This window comes from Oryx dammah, unplaced genomic scaffold, assembly GCF_014754425.2.
Source record: "Oryx dammah isolate SB20612 unplaced genomic scaffold, SCBI_Odam_1.1 HiC_scaffold_27, whole genome shotgun sequence".
Classification (NCBI taxonomy): Eukaryota; Metazoa; Chordata; class Mammalia; order Artiodactyla; family Bovidae; genus Oryx; species Oryx dammah.
The window spans coordinates 66,613,022-66,627,575 of record NW_024070211.1 but is presented as its reverse complement, the minus strand read 5'-3'; positions in this window follow the sequence as shown (position 1 = coordinate 66,627,575).

Genomic DNA, 14,554 nt, shown 5'->3' with positions numbered 1-14,554 from the left:
AGCCCAGGACAGGGTTGGCATAGTTGTAAAGAAGAAGGGAATACAGCAAGTGACAAACATAGAAACAGAAAGAAAACTTCAGGAAATTACAAGAATCAACAGGAAGTGGGGAAACTTTCCCAGAATCAAAACCAGGATCTAGGATGACAGAAATCTCAAAATGGCCGTGTACAGAAGGTAGCTTTGGAGAAGAAAAGCAAAAACAGTAGTAGCGTTGAATACCAAGTCAGGTCACCTGAAGAAAGGAGAAGAGCAAAGAGCCATGGGGCCCAGGGCAGCAAATGCGGAGTGAACAGGAATAAAATGAGAACAGGTCTCCTTCAGCTAACTGGGGTAAAGCAAGATTCCATCCTGTACACCAAGAGCCTTGAAGGGAACTGAGAATCCCCTGAAACCAGGAAACTCAAGGATAAGTGCCCTGATGCACCTGCCTAAGGACCTGAGGACCAGGTTATTGACACCAGGAGCAGTTAGCAAAGTAAATAAGCCCACGGTTTCTGATCTCTAGCTATGTGATCTTGGGGAAATTCGCTCTAGCTATGTGATCTTGGGGAAATTCGTCAACCTTTCTAAATCTCAGTGGTGGGACTTAATAGTACTTGGCCCATGTATTATTAGTGTGACAACCTCCCTAAAGGCATGGAAGGTGATGTTCCCAATCTGATTTTGTTCCCAAACCATTTGTAATGTTAGCCCTCCACCTCTTTCACAAACAAAACAAAACAAAAACCAGGGGAAACAAGCAATAACTGCTTTTGAAATTACTGCTTCTATTTACAAATGTAAGAAATATCCACTTAGACTATCATCTGATTGATTCTGGAAGATGAATGAAAGCCAACAGACATCTGGATATTTAAAGAGCAGCAGAGAGCAGGTTAAAAAACTAGGGTTGAGCCTGTCACCTTTCTGCAGCCTTCTCCAATCTTCCTCTAGGTGTTGCCCTGTCCACTTCCAGGTGTCCAGTGCCTGTTACTTTACTTCCTCCTCAGCAAAATTAGGAAATGACCCATAAAGGTCATTTATAGGAGAGTGTGCAAGTCTAGGGTTATTTTCTTTCACGTCAGACTTGGGTTTTAAGCTTTATATCCAATGAGGAATAAAAGGCTCTCAGTTAACAGGATATTAAACAATTAAGAAATTTAAAAAGTGATCTATAACTAGAACCATATATGTCATAGTCAATCACCAAAGACTAGTCCACTGACCGCTAAATCTGGTCCCAACTCAACCTATATAAACTAATTCAATCTTCCTTTAATAAGTCAGAATCACCGTCTCAAATTTATCGCTCAGAACATCAACGATTTTATGAAAGGGAAATGGAGACTGTGTGCTAATTCTAGGTCATAGCCTGGAAGTTCCTCTTTGGAAAAAACCCACAATATTAAACTGTGAGAGTCTCATCTGACCTTTTTTCCTAAAACTGAAAACAAAGCCATACAGTCAGCTGAGGAACCCAATTCAATAGTGTTTTCCTTAGTTTGGACCTTAACTGCAATTCACAGCAAAAGGGATTTCCGTCTATTTCTTATTTATGAAACTCATTACCCAACAAACCAAAAATGCCCTCCCAGGCAGGGTGACCTGAAAACCTTCCCGACTTCAACTTGATAAGAAACACTGAATTAATTAAATCTAAGCAGTGTCCTGAACTGAGACAATGGCTCTTTCAGTGAGAACTGCACACACAAATCCCAGAAGGCTTTTATGGCTGACCGCATGAGCAGCCCAGCCCCTCGGCTGCCTTTCAATTAGTTGGGAAGGCAGGGACCGCCTGCGAGCTTGGGTTTAGAACGCGCCGCGGCTCCTCTAGTGGATATGCCGTGTAATTAGTGGACACATTGCCAAGCAGTTGGTTCTGCTGCAGCACGCAGCTGTGGGATTAAAGCCGCCGAACTCCCACCCCGCAACCACGTCTCCTCTCTTCTTGAGTTTGCAGCATCCAACCACCATTCCAGGCAGCAGGGGGAAAATGAATAATGAAAAATGCGGAGCTTGTGCCTGCCTGCCTTTGTTCTGGGGTTTTGAAAATGGGCTCTTTTATTATATTAGGAAGCCAAGGTATCAGAGAGCCCCAGGGAGGTCAAACAGGCAGAGGCCAGAGCCCTGGGGCCAGAAGGGTTCCGTCCGTCGGTGATTCAGGCTTTGCAAATGCCGGCTCTTCTCACTTTACACCCCAGGAGCAGCAGGTGATGGATCGAAAGGGTAGTGAGTGACAAGTTGTTGTAAGACTAACAGTTCAAAGTTGGAGCATTTGAGCCAGGCTGCTGGTCATGGGGGAGTTGAAGAGGCGGGCTGAATCTCAATGTATTCAGCACTTAGCCTGCAACTGGTAAAGAGACCCTCAACTCTGTTGTGGAAAAGATTATAATATGAGCACCAATTATTAATATATTGAACATCTGTTATGTGTCAGATCACTAAGTATCATTTAGTTGTAGTCTTAAATTTTCTTATTGGATAAGGAAAAGGGTTCAGAGGGGTGAAACAGCTTACTTAAAGTCACCCGAGGAGCAAGAGTTGAAGGTGGTCCTTAGACCCAGGCCTGCCTGCCAGTGCCCCTCTATATCAAAGCCAATCATTATAATCCTTGGTAAACACAAACTCAAAAGCATTCTGAGGCCCAGGGGGGTGGGGGGAGGAGGGCAGTGTTCTCTCCAGCTCAACCTCCTAGAAAGTTCACTTTTAGGAGATGCTTTTCAAAAGGAAAACCAAAAATATATAAGTGTGTGCATGCTTAGTCGCTTAGCTGTGTGCAACTCTTTGCAAACCCATGGACTGTGGCCAAAAATAAAGTAGATAATGGCAGTCCAAAAAGCTATTCTCTCTTTTAGGCCTAATTGCAATTACTGCATAAACTCAACCTCCAATTATGATGTATTTAGCACTGGAAATTAAATTCATTAATTATTGTGCAGCTACCACTGAAATCTTACAGCATGTCTATTCTCTGAATAAAGTATTTTAAAATTAATGACATACTTATTTCTGCCTATTAACAATTTAATAGTTGTATGTTAAGCATTTTTAATTAAGTAAAAAAAGAAAAAGGTTGGATGGAGAATTCAGAGATAATCAAATCAGCAGCACCCTCAACTGGAAACCAATAAAATCAAGACCTCTGAAAAGACCTGTCTTCATAAGAGTTCAAACAAGAGAAAGATATTTGAGCTCACCCATAGTCTAGTACATGAAGTGCCCTATGTAGTAAGAATAGAGGACCCTTAGGATGCTCTGAAAGCTCAAAGGAGGATTTGGAGGAATCACACTAGGAGAGACAAGGGAGACTTTCTGAGGGGAGCTGAACTGGTAATTTAAAGACTATAACAGTTGGCCAGTCCAAGAAGTAGAAGAAAGTAAAGGAGAGTAGATCATTATAGCGTGGCACCCGTTATAGAGAGCCTGTGAAAACATATGGGTTAAAAATAGGAAATTGTGTGTTCTGTTGTTCCTACAACCAGTTTGGTAAACCAGCTGTAGAATAATTAGACTAGAGGAAGAGTGAAGCAGAGAAGACACCATGGAGAGTCTTGAATCAATAAATGTTAGTAAATCTAGACTTTGTCTCATCACACAACATTTTTCCATCATTGTGCTTGCCAACCAGTAAACAAACTGGCATTTTACAACCAGGAGTGAGACAGTTCACAAGGGAGGTGTTACTAAAAAACTTAAATAAATATGATTTTTATATGATTAACTTCTTGTACATTACAGGCTCAAAGTTAGTCCTATAATATTCATAACCCTTAGTTACTCACTTTTTTTACATATTTTCTTGAGTTGGAAGGAAAAAGAGAACATTAAGTGAAGAGCGCCAAGAAGCAGTCATAACGAGATCAAGGTGTGTGTAAGAAAGTCTCCCATGTGAACAGCATCTGCCGTGTGACTCTGAGGGAAACGTGAATGTGAACGTGAAGTCGCTCAGTCGTGTCCAACTCTTTGCGACCCCATGGACTGTAGCCTCCCGGGCTCCTCTGTCCATGGGATTTTCCAGGCAATGGTACTGGAGCGGATTGCCGTTTCCTTCTCCAAGCACTCTTCCCAACCCAGGGACTGAACCCAAGTCTCCCACATCGTAGACAGACACTTTACCATCTGCCATCTCAGCCAAAAGGCTGAAAGAAATGGTTGACAGTATCTACGATAGTGGTGGGAGGTCCCTGAACAACTGTTCACTGAGTATTATCACCATGCTTTCCTTGGCAAAGTTGTCATTGTCTAGATGTGCTACCTTCCGTTCATAGAACTTCTTCTCCCCTCCCTGACAGCTCTCATCATCAATTTTGTTCAATCTCAGTGTCTAAAACAATACTTAAGGCCAGGAGATGCTTAATATATTTTGGCTACTGAATTACTCAACTAGAGATAAATTTTCTAGCACCAGTCATCTGTCATCTGGTGCCTTGCCTGTTATGCAGCACTATATAATTAATAGCAGTAGATAACGATTCAAAAGTTGACACTGAATGTGAATTCTGATGTAGCAAACCTCCTAGGTGCTACACTCCTAAACTCCATGGTGATAGTATTAGGAGATGGGGCCCTTGAGACATTCAGGTGATGAGAGTGGAGCCCTCATGAAAGGGATAATGTCCTTATAAGAGAGAACTCAAACAATTCTCTCACTCCTTCCATCATATGAGGGCACACAAAGAAGTCAGCCATCTCTGAACCAGGAAGCAAGGCTTCACTAGATAACAAATCTTGATCTTAGCCTTTCAGCCGCCAGAACAGTGAGAAATTTCTGTTGTTTATAAGGGACCAGCCTATGTTACTTTGTCGTAGCATGCCATACTAGACAGGAAGCTAGAAAATATCAACGAAACTATTTTAGAATTCTATAAAAACATGAGAAATCACTGGACAAGGTTGGAAAATGATAAAAAAAAAATCTACTGTAAGAAGCTAGATAAATGGTCCACAATATGGTGTGGTGAAATATTTGGTATCTTCATTTCATTGTCTAAACCATTATATTTATAAATCCAATCACAGGGACAGCATCAGTCCTGCAACTAAATATCTACCTAATATGTAATCTGCCTTTGGTGGCTGACTAGTTTAACAAGAAGGTCAAAGTCTTTGTGAACTTTCTGACACAGTAGATTTTGTAGCATAAACTCCAGGATAAGAGTCAATCAGGAAAACAGTAATCACTGACTGTAAGCTAAGGCTTGCCACCTGACTTTTCTGTACCTCCATTACTTCATCTATAATCTGGGTGTTGGGGAGATGGATAGACAAGGAAAAATGTTAATACACTTGAATCTGTTCTCCAACTGAGTATAAAGAACACTCTGTAGCCAGGAAAAGCCAACCAAGTTTGCCAGGCCTAGAAGAAGAAAGAGTGAGTGTAGTTGAGAAATAATTGTCTGAGTGGGAGAAAACACGAACAAACAAAGGTTCCATTGGGTTGAAAAAATTACCTGCAGTCAAAGAAAAAGTGATTTTTAAGTCAACATTGAATCTAGCAAAAGTTATGAGACTAATACAGGAAAAAAAACAAGAGAAGTCAAACAAAGGCCCTTCTCTGAAAGATGACAAGTATCTTAGGCAACAGACTGCTTTGATCTTCAGAGAAATAGCAAGAATGAGGACTTCATTTAAAAATAAAAAAGATTAAATATAAAAGACAACAGAATATGTGGAAAGAAATATGCAGAGCTAAGGAGGAAAATTGAGGAGAAAAATAATATCATTGCATAAATTTATGCTGAATTAGAAGCAAAAAATTGCATCTCATATAATTTTAAAGGAAATGGCAAGGAGGGTATTGAAGATATGTAAGAAAAAACAAAATGAGAGATCCAAAATACAGGTAACTGGTGTTTCCTGAAAATATAATAGAATAAGATGAAATAAAATAAACCTGAAAGATACACTTTAGTCATAACTATTTATCTATGTTTAGAATAAAAATACAAAAAAAAATGTAAAGTTAATTTTTATCATTGGACAGTGGAATATCAGGTGATTTTTATTGGTTTTCTCCTTTCCTATATTTCATGATTTTTCTACCAAAAAAAAAAAAAAAAAGAATCTCTCTCTGTGGTAATACAAAGTAATGATAGCTCTTACTTGTAGACTCAGCACAATGCTCCAAGGTGTCCTGGGGGCTCAGTCAAAGGCAAATCAGACCATCATAGTATATGACATGATTTCAATGAAAGCAGTCTTTGTTCACCTCCGAGATCTATCTCATGGTTCAGCCACAATATTTCCTCTTTAAAATCAGACAGAATTTGAAAGACTATTGTCAAGATCTATCTTTCTTCTGAAACAGGTGCACCCTATGGTCCTTCACTATCACCTGTACCAAAGAAAACACTCCAAAATTTCTAGAACCCAGATTAGGTAGGCAAGTAGCACAACCATTATTTAGCTTTATCTATTTCTTCTATCTGGAACCAGAGATGAAAGCTTCAGAGTTCAGAGACAGTGTTGCAATCGCTCTTGCCTTTTGCACACTGCCTAGTACAATTTAAGAAACAGAGAGGGGCAAAATGAATACATATTTGTCTATGGCTGAGTCCCTTTGTCCAGCCAAAACTACTACAACATTGTTAATCAGCTACACCTCAATATAAAATAAAAAGTTTAAAAATACATAAAATTTTAAAAATGAAATAATAAACAGAGTTCTCTAAACCTTTCTGAAATAGATGTCAGGTTAAGTAAGTTACAAATGTCTCCACTTCAAATCTGGACCTAGAGACCAAATGCAAGACAACATAGTTCTTTTTCCTCCTAGATGGAAATGAAATTTTTGCTTTATTTAAATCTCCAGCAGCCTTGCTTTTTCTGCAGTCCAAAAGAGAGCATTAAAATAGGACACACAAGTATTTCATGTTGACACTTGGTTCCTTTGTGAACGCTAACTAGTAAAGATCAATGATAACAAAATAGGCTTGCTCTGCAAACCATCTGGTGGAATACACTGAAGCTGTTAGGAATGGACATTAAGTTTCACACACACAGAAGGTCCATCTTTGTGATCCTTCTCAAATAGTTCTGGGGTAATCCAATGCTCTTCTTTTCCAGTTCCAAGTGGATGAGAATTGCTGGGCTTCATCTGTCAGAGAAAGCCTTATACTTCAGTTTAGAGAAGAAAGCAATTTATTATTTCAAGAGACAGACCCACATTAAATTTATCCAGCTGTCCAAGGTCAAGGTGGAGGTTCTCATCCATACCAAAGACTTACCACGGAATGCAGCAACTCAAAGCAAAACTACAGCTTGGCTACAGGTAAGCATGTGACTCCAAACAAGGGATTAAAACATAATAAAATAATAAAAATAATTTGTAAGGTGGTTTCCTCCCACCTTTGGGTGGTACCCTCCACCCAAAGCAGTCAAGGAGATTAAGTGCCCATCTACAAAGGCAAGTGCATTTCCTTAAATGAGAAAAACAGATATTTTATGGCCTCAGAACTTACTGAAGAACTGTTTTGTGTAGTTTGTTCCATTCAGTTGTGAATCTAGTGGACCTTACATACAAAAGGAAGTCTAATATTTTTTGAATGATTAAATGAACAACCATAAACTCAGTCTATATTTCTTTCTAACTTAACATGCCCTCCTCAAATAAACCATATTGTTAGTCTCCTTTAAAACTTAATGCAAGTATAGCACAGGGAACTCTACTCTGTACTCGATAATGACCTATGTGGGAAAAGAATCTTAAAAAGAGTATATATATATATATATATACACACACACACACATATATATACACATATATATATATGTATAACTGATTCCTTTTGCTGTACACCTGAAAATAACAGAACATTGTAAGTCAATTATACCCCAATAAAAATTTTTAAAACCTTAATGTAAGTAAAGATTCCTCAGGATGTATCTCACATTATTCCCTTTTGCTCCCTTCTATAGGCACTCCAGTTCTTCAGACACATAAAAATGAAGGAAAACTTCTATGACACTTTATATCATCTATAATAATTAAAAGCAAAAATAGGAAATTTAGAATCCCAAATTCTATTTACCCTTATATTTGGGAAAATAATCATTTGTGGTACAAAGTACAAGGGTTCACACATATAAGAGTGGTTCAGTATAAGTCTTCACCAGGAAGTTCAAGATGAGATGGTCATATCTACTTATGAAAATGCAAACTTTGTTTTCACTTACTTAAAGGTATTACCTCTAATGAAAGCATAGGATTTAATTGACATTCAAAGACATATTTACTTAACATTTACCTAGCTCACTTTTATTTTTCAAAGCCTGTCTTATTTAAGACAGTACTAAGTGTTGAAAGAATATAAAGATAAATAAGATCCAGTCTAGGGACTCAGGACTCACTGTGTAAATGGTTACAATTCAACATAAAATTAGCTCATTCAGCAAATATGGTTCGATCAGCCATGATTTGTCAGGCAATGTGCCAAGTACTGGGATGATGAGACAAACATGTGAAATACCCACCAAATTCAGGGATTTTACTGACTAGCCTAGGACCGCTGATATGTACTCAGAGAGACAGAATGCAGCTGGGCTAAGCTAGGGTTGGCAAGACAGTAGTTCCTGGGGGAGATCAGAGAAGCCTTAATTAAAGGGGTTATAATAATATTCTAACAAGGAAAGTGTAAGACAACATTCATTATAAATTGGACGTTTGTTTTTCCTTGCTACAGGTATAAACCAATTTTCAGTTTTCTGAAGTGATGACTATATCCTTGTTGGCTCCATGTTTATTTTTCAGAATGCCTGTCTGGCCTAGTTTCTATATCAGTCTCTAAGCTCCCATGGTCATATCCCCTGAAATATTTATCAAAGTCTTTTTATAAGCAGAGACCTTACTGAGAGATTTTCAACATCAGTAGAATGAGTAGATTATCAATTAAAATCAGAGTTTGCAAATCCATTTTTGGCAGAGTCACAGACTATATTCTCTTTAATGTATGACTAGACCTCTAAGAAGAAATGGAAATCTCTTAGGTCCTTACCCTACCACAAAAGCTGTAAGTAGTCAGCAAATTTAAAGGAAAGCTTTCCCTACGAGCAATCTGAACAGCAACGGTGAAATCTAGAGACCATTTCTGGGGAAAGCAGCAAAGTAGAAGAATTGAATCGGAAACACTTACAACAAAGCAAGAAACCATCAAAAAAAGACAATTGTGAGAATCCCCACTCCAGTATTCTTGCCTAGAAAATCCCATGGGCAGGGGAGCTTCACTGGCTACAGTCCACAGCATCACAAAGACATGACGAAAGCAATGTAGCACACATGTACATATCCAGTACTCTTGCCTGGAAAATTCCATGGGCGGAGGAGCCTGGTAGGCTGCAATCCATGGGGTTGCTAAGAGTCGGACACGACTGAGTGACTTCACTTTCACTTTTCACTTTCATGCATTGGAGAAGGAAATGGCAACCCACTCCAGTGTTCTTGCCTGGAGAATCCCAGGGATGGGGGAGCCTGGTCGGCTGCCATCTATGGGGTCGCACAGAGTTGGACACAACTGAAGCGACTTAGCAGCAGCAGCAGCAGTACATATCTAGGTATATTGTAGTGAAAACACAGACTATCAGACTATCAAGACCAAAGAGAAGACAATTAAGTGGCCAAGGAGAAAACAAAAGATCATACAAGGTTGGCAGCAAACTTCTCAACCCTAATAGAAGCCAGAAAAGAGTGGAATAATCTCTTCAAATAGTTGAGACAAAATTACTAAACCTAGAATTGCATATCCAGACTTCCAATAAGAAACTCCATAAAGGTAAGAAAAAATGAGCAAATTAAATTGTTAACACATGTTTAAATCTAATCTAAAATTATCTTATAAAATATTAAAAATGACAATAATGTCAAATGTAGGGGTTTAAGAGAACAGAAATAGTGGACAGAAAGTACAAGTTGGGAGTGGATATGTGATCAGAGTTAAAATGTTCTGAAGTTCTTCTATCAAAGGAGTTTTTTTAAAAAGAGAGAGACTGAGAAAACACAGAATTAGCATTGATCATGTTATAGAACTGAAGCTGGATAGTACATTACTAGCATGCTTATAATTTACATATAGGTTACAAATGTTCTTCGTAAGTCTTTTCATTAGTTCCTGAAAAAACTAATTTTGCAAAAAAAGCTTTGTTAAAATAATGTCTTCTTGATGCACAATGGGCCCAGAGAATAAACAAGCTTTTTGGTGTCTGCATTCTCCTTCAAGACTCTGCCAAACTCCTCCACTTAATCTGTTTATTTAGGAACATGGACTAGCATAATGAATGAAAAATGGTGGAGACTCATTTAGTTACACTTTTTTTTTTCTTCTTACCTGATAACAGCATCCTCTAGATTAGCAGGGATCAAGTGAGATTTGTGCTTGCAAAATAGAAAATTAGCTACATGGAATGCATTACCAAGTATCAGCAACTTCTAGGCAGAGGACGATTTCACAGAGACAGGAACTAAAAACCCTGTTATATCAGAGCATGGATGAGAGAAACATAAGCAGCATTTTTGCTGTTTGTATTAATAGTTAAATATGTTGCTGTGTGTATGGGAATTGTTGCAGTACATATCCCCCAAATTGCAATCCAACATTAACAGGTGGACATGCATGACATTAGGAAATAGGTATGGTAGTGAATGTGCTTAAAATATGGAGGTTTATACATCTGTGTGTCTGAATATAGTTTCAGCTGTTTTTACATGAGAGCTAATAGCACCCTATTATATATATATACTGAAGATAAAGCTTGGGGTGGAATTCTGTGTGCTGTAAAGGCTGAAATATGGGAGCTTATTTACATGGGAAGATATTAGACTGTGTGTATGTATTTGAGCATTGTAATATTTTGTACCTTCACTTAGTTTATCTTTTTAAACGACAAAATTATATTTTATTAGGAATTTTGTTGCAGGAAGCCAGGTGTCAATGTCTTAATTCCTCTAAATATGAAGAAAGCAAAGGTCCTTGTTGAACCAATAAGCATATTGAACCTGTCCCCAAATGTTAATGAGAACATTAATTCACTTAATATGCTGGGTAACTGCTCTGCCTCAGATAAATTATTTCTACAAGCTGCCAAATCCTCTTTGTTTTATTGTTGTTGTTATTTGGTTTTTTGCCCCAGCACTTAGACAAAAGGAAATATCCAAAAGCCAATTGCCTGCCCAAGAAAGCCTGACATCTTAGGGACTTTTCTATCACTAATCTGACTTGAATTTGCATGTAATAATGGAGCAAGTGTTCTGTTACTTGTCAGAGTAGAGAATGGATAATTTTACTTTAACACAGTTTCCATACCATCATATCAAAACAATTTCAAAAATATTGCAGTTAACCATAATGACAAAATTATACCCCATTAATTTTTCTATTAATATTTCAAAAGAAACTATGTAACACAAAAGTTGAGTTGTAATTCCTATTCTTTGACTCATTAGCAATATGACAGTGCTAGTCATCTGAAGTAGATAACTCAGATTACTGTAAAACTAAAGAGATAATCCCACCTAACTCATAAGGTTTTCTGAGGATCAAGTAAGATACAATACACATAACAGCACTAGGAAACTCCCAAGGTCAATACAAATGTCAATTATTTTGATTATAGTTACTAGATATGGTTTTTAGATGTACAAAGATGCTAACAGTTCTAGTAAGTAGTATTTCAATAAACCAACCTTTGGTGTGTATAGATCTTTACTTTCATGAATGCTATAGTTTTGACTAATGTCTAGTGTAATAGCCAGGTTGCTGATCCAAAAAATCTGTGTATTCTGAAAGGCAGTCTCAAAACCTACTGTGCAAAGCAGAGAGACCTCATCCCTCTACAACTCTTTCCCACATGTGGACTGTTTAAGAATCACATTTCATGACTACTGTGGAAAGCATGTTGCAACATGGTTTTATAAAGTCTTCAGTAGGAAAATATCTATAGAAGAATTAGAATATTATCTGAAAATAGAAAACCCATTTGCTGTGAAATTAAATATCACAGTCTTCATATGCGAAGCAATAAATTGAGATTTTGCTCTCACTAGTAATGAGCAAAATAGAAGAGTTTGACATTAACTGTACTTTAAAACTTTGAGTAACATACGTAACACTTTGTTACAAATTCTTGCTAGACAAATTCTAGTGAAAGTAACCTTTTAATCTAGGTGGTGGTAAAAGGGCCATATCTTTGCTTTCAGAGCTGTTTCAAACATGTTTTTTTGTAAAAAAAAAAAAAAAAAAGAAGAAGAAGAAGAAGAAGACATAAAGTCAATCCCTGATTTCCTTTTTCTCAATCACCATGCATTTTTCTTATTAATGGGCTTCCCAGATGGCATTAGTGGTAAAGAATCCATCTGCCTGCCTATCCAGAAGACACAAGACATGCAGGTTCAATCCCTGAGTCAAGAAGATCCCCTGGAGAAAGAAATAACAACCCGCTCCAGTATTTTCTTATTTTCTTCTTATTATATCTGTCTCTCTTGACTCGGGCATCTCCTTCTCTCTTTGACTCTCCTATACATGTAGACCCCAAGAACACACACAATCTGTGAGGACTTGTGCACTAAGTCCTCTAGCCATCAGAGCCAGTGACCACCCTTTTTAAAAGATCGTTGAGACCACTTGCACAAGACCACTTACCACTCGTTCCATCCACTAGTGGCTGGAGTATAAGCCCACCTGGCCACCTGTCTTCTATATCATCATCCCCAGCAACGCCCAGGACCTCCTTCACTTCATCCAGTTCTCCACTCCTCCCTTACTCTCCAGATCCTCTTACTCTGCCCTCCAGAACTACCGCCAAAGAAGGTAAATGATCTTTTGTTGGAATAAGAATTAAACTTGTTGTAATGGTTATACAGATTTCAGGGGAACACAATATATTGTAGAATAAACAAACTACAAGTTTCTCTGCTCACAATGTTTTCTAATGCACTTCTGAAATGTTGGGTATTACTATTGTTGTTGTCTCTATTAAGGTAATAACTGAAAAAATAAAAAGTTAAATGAAGTGCCCAAGGTCACTCAGGTACCAAATAACAGAATAGAGATTTGAACCAAGTAATCTGAGTCCAGAACTCAGACTTTCCAACACAACTCGTTCTGGTCTCCATGAAAACAGCTGATTCTCCAGCTCTTCAACACTTCCCAGAGAAATCCCTACCTACTCATTCTCACTGGAATTTTACTGATGGTAGGACTTTCTCTTGTCTGGGTAGCCTTTGTTTCTCTCACATCCCAGATAGAACAGTCTTCTCTTCTCCCCCACTGCCCTCCCAAACAATTAAGACTCCTCCTTTGAAAATTAAGATATTTGTTTATATACTCCATGTCTAATTCTTAACCTGTTATCTGCCTTTCAGGTGGCTTAGTGGTAAAGAATACTCCTGGCAATGCAAGAGATGCAGAAGACATCAGTTCCTCAGCTGGGAAGATCCCCTGGAGGAGGAAATGGCAACCCACTCCAGTATTCTTGCCTGTGAAATCCCATGGATGGAGGAGCCTGGTAGGCTATAGTCCATAGGGTCATAAAGAGTCAAACACAGTTTAGTGACTGAGCACACACAGGTACAAACCTATTATCTACAGGCTTGTTGAAGCCTGATGAGAAACAGAAAGCAAAACAATATAATTATGACAGCAAGCTTTATTTAAACAGTGCTAAAAGTTGTCAACGTGAAAGGCAGAGAAATCTGAATTCTGGCCAGGCAGATCCTCACTTGGATCAAGTTGTGAGGCTGCTATGTTGTCACTATAACTCCATGAAGAATTAGGAAGACGTCAAGAATCCCCAGCCTCTTATTTACACCCTCAATCTCACATATGTCCTCACATATGTCCTTTGCTGGTTGAGGAGAAATCATATCCAATGCATCATTTTAGCCAATTTCAATACCAGCTCAGTATCCCTCTCCATACAAGTCCTGACATGACCCTGAATGACTTCTCTATGTGCATAAATGACATATCACCCAAATGTCTCAGCTTTCTGACCTCCACATCTCCAATGATCATCTTCCCCATCACCTCTTTATCTCAGTTGTCTGCACACCATTACCAGAACAGTTGAACAATGCCATAAATACGAGACCAAATTTGTGTCTTTATAAACTCATGATCACAAACTTCAAAGGAACCCTCCCTTGTTTGACAATAGAGTTACTCTGCCCTAATTAATTCATGCTCCCACTCTCTCTGATGACTGTTGTGAACCTTCTCCAGTTTCCTCAGACCCCTACCCTTACTGCTTCACCCCACCTGCACTCTCACTCTCAGATGGCACCACCATCCACTCCACAAAGAAGCCTTGAGACAAATACTTCTAACCCCAACTCCACCTGTAACCCTTTTCCTCTCAAAGGCCAGACCCTCCATCTCTATTTAGGTAGCAGACCTATCCTCCTTCTCAGGAATATCCCATTGATGACTATTTGTCCCTTTCAGGTATAATTAACATCTTCCTCTAAACTGAATCTTCTCAGAGATAAGCATTTAAGCATCCTCAGGTCTAGTCCATCTTTAAAAATAATATAATATTGGTTCCACATTCTACCCTAGCATCTTTGTCTTTGTCTTTCAAAGTC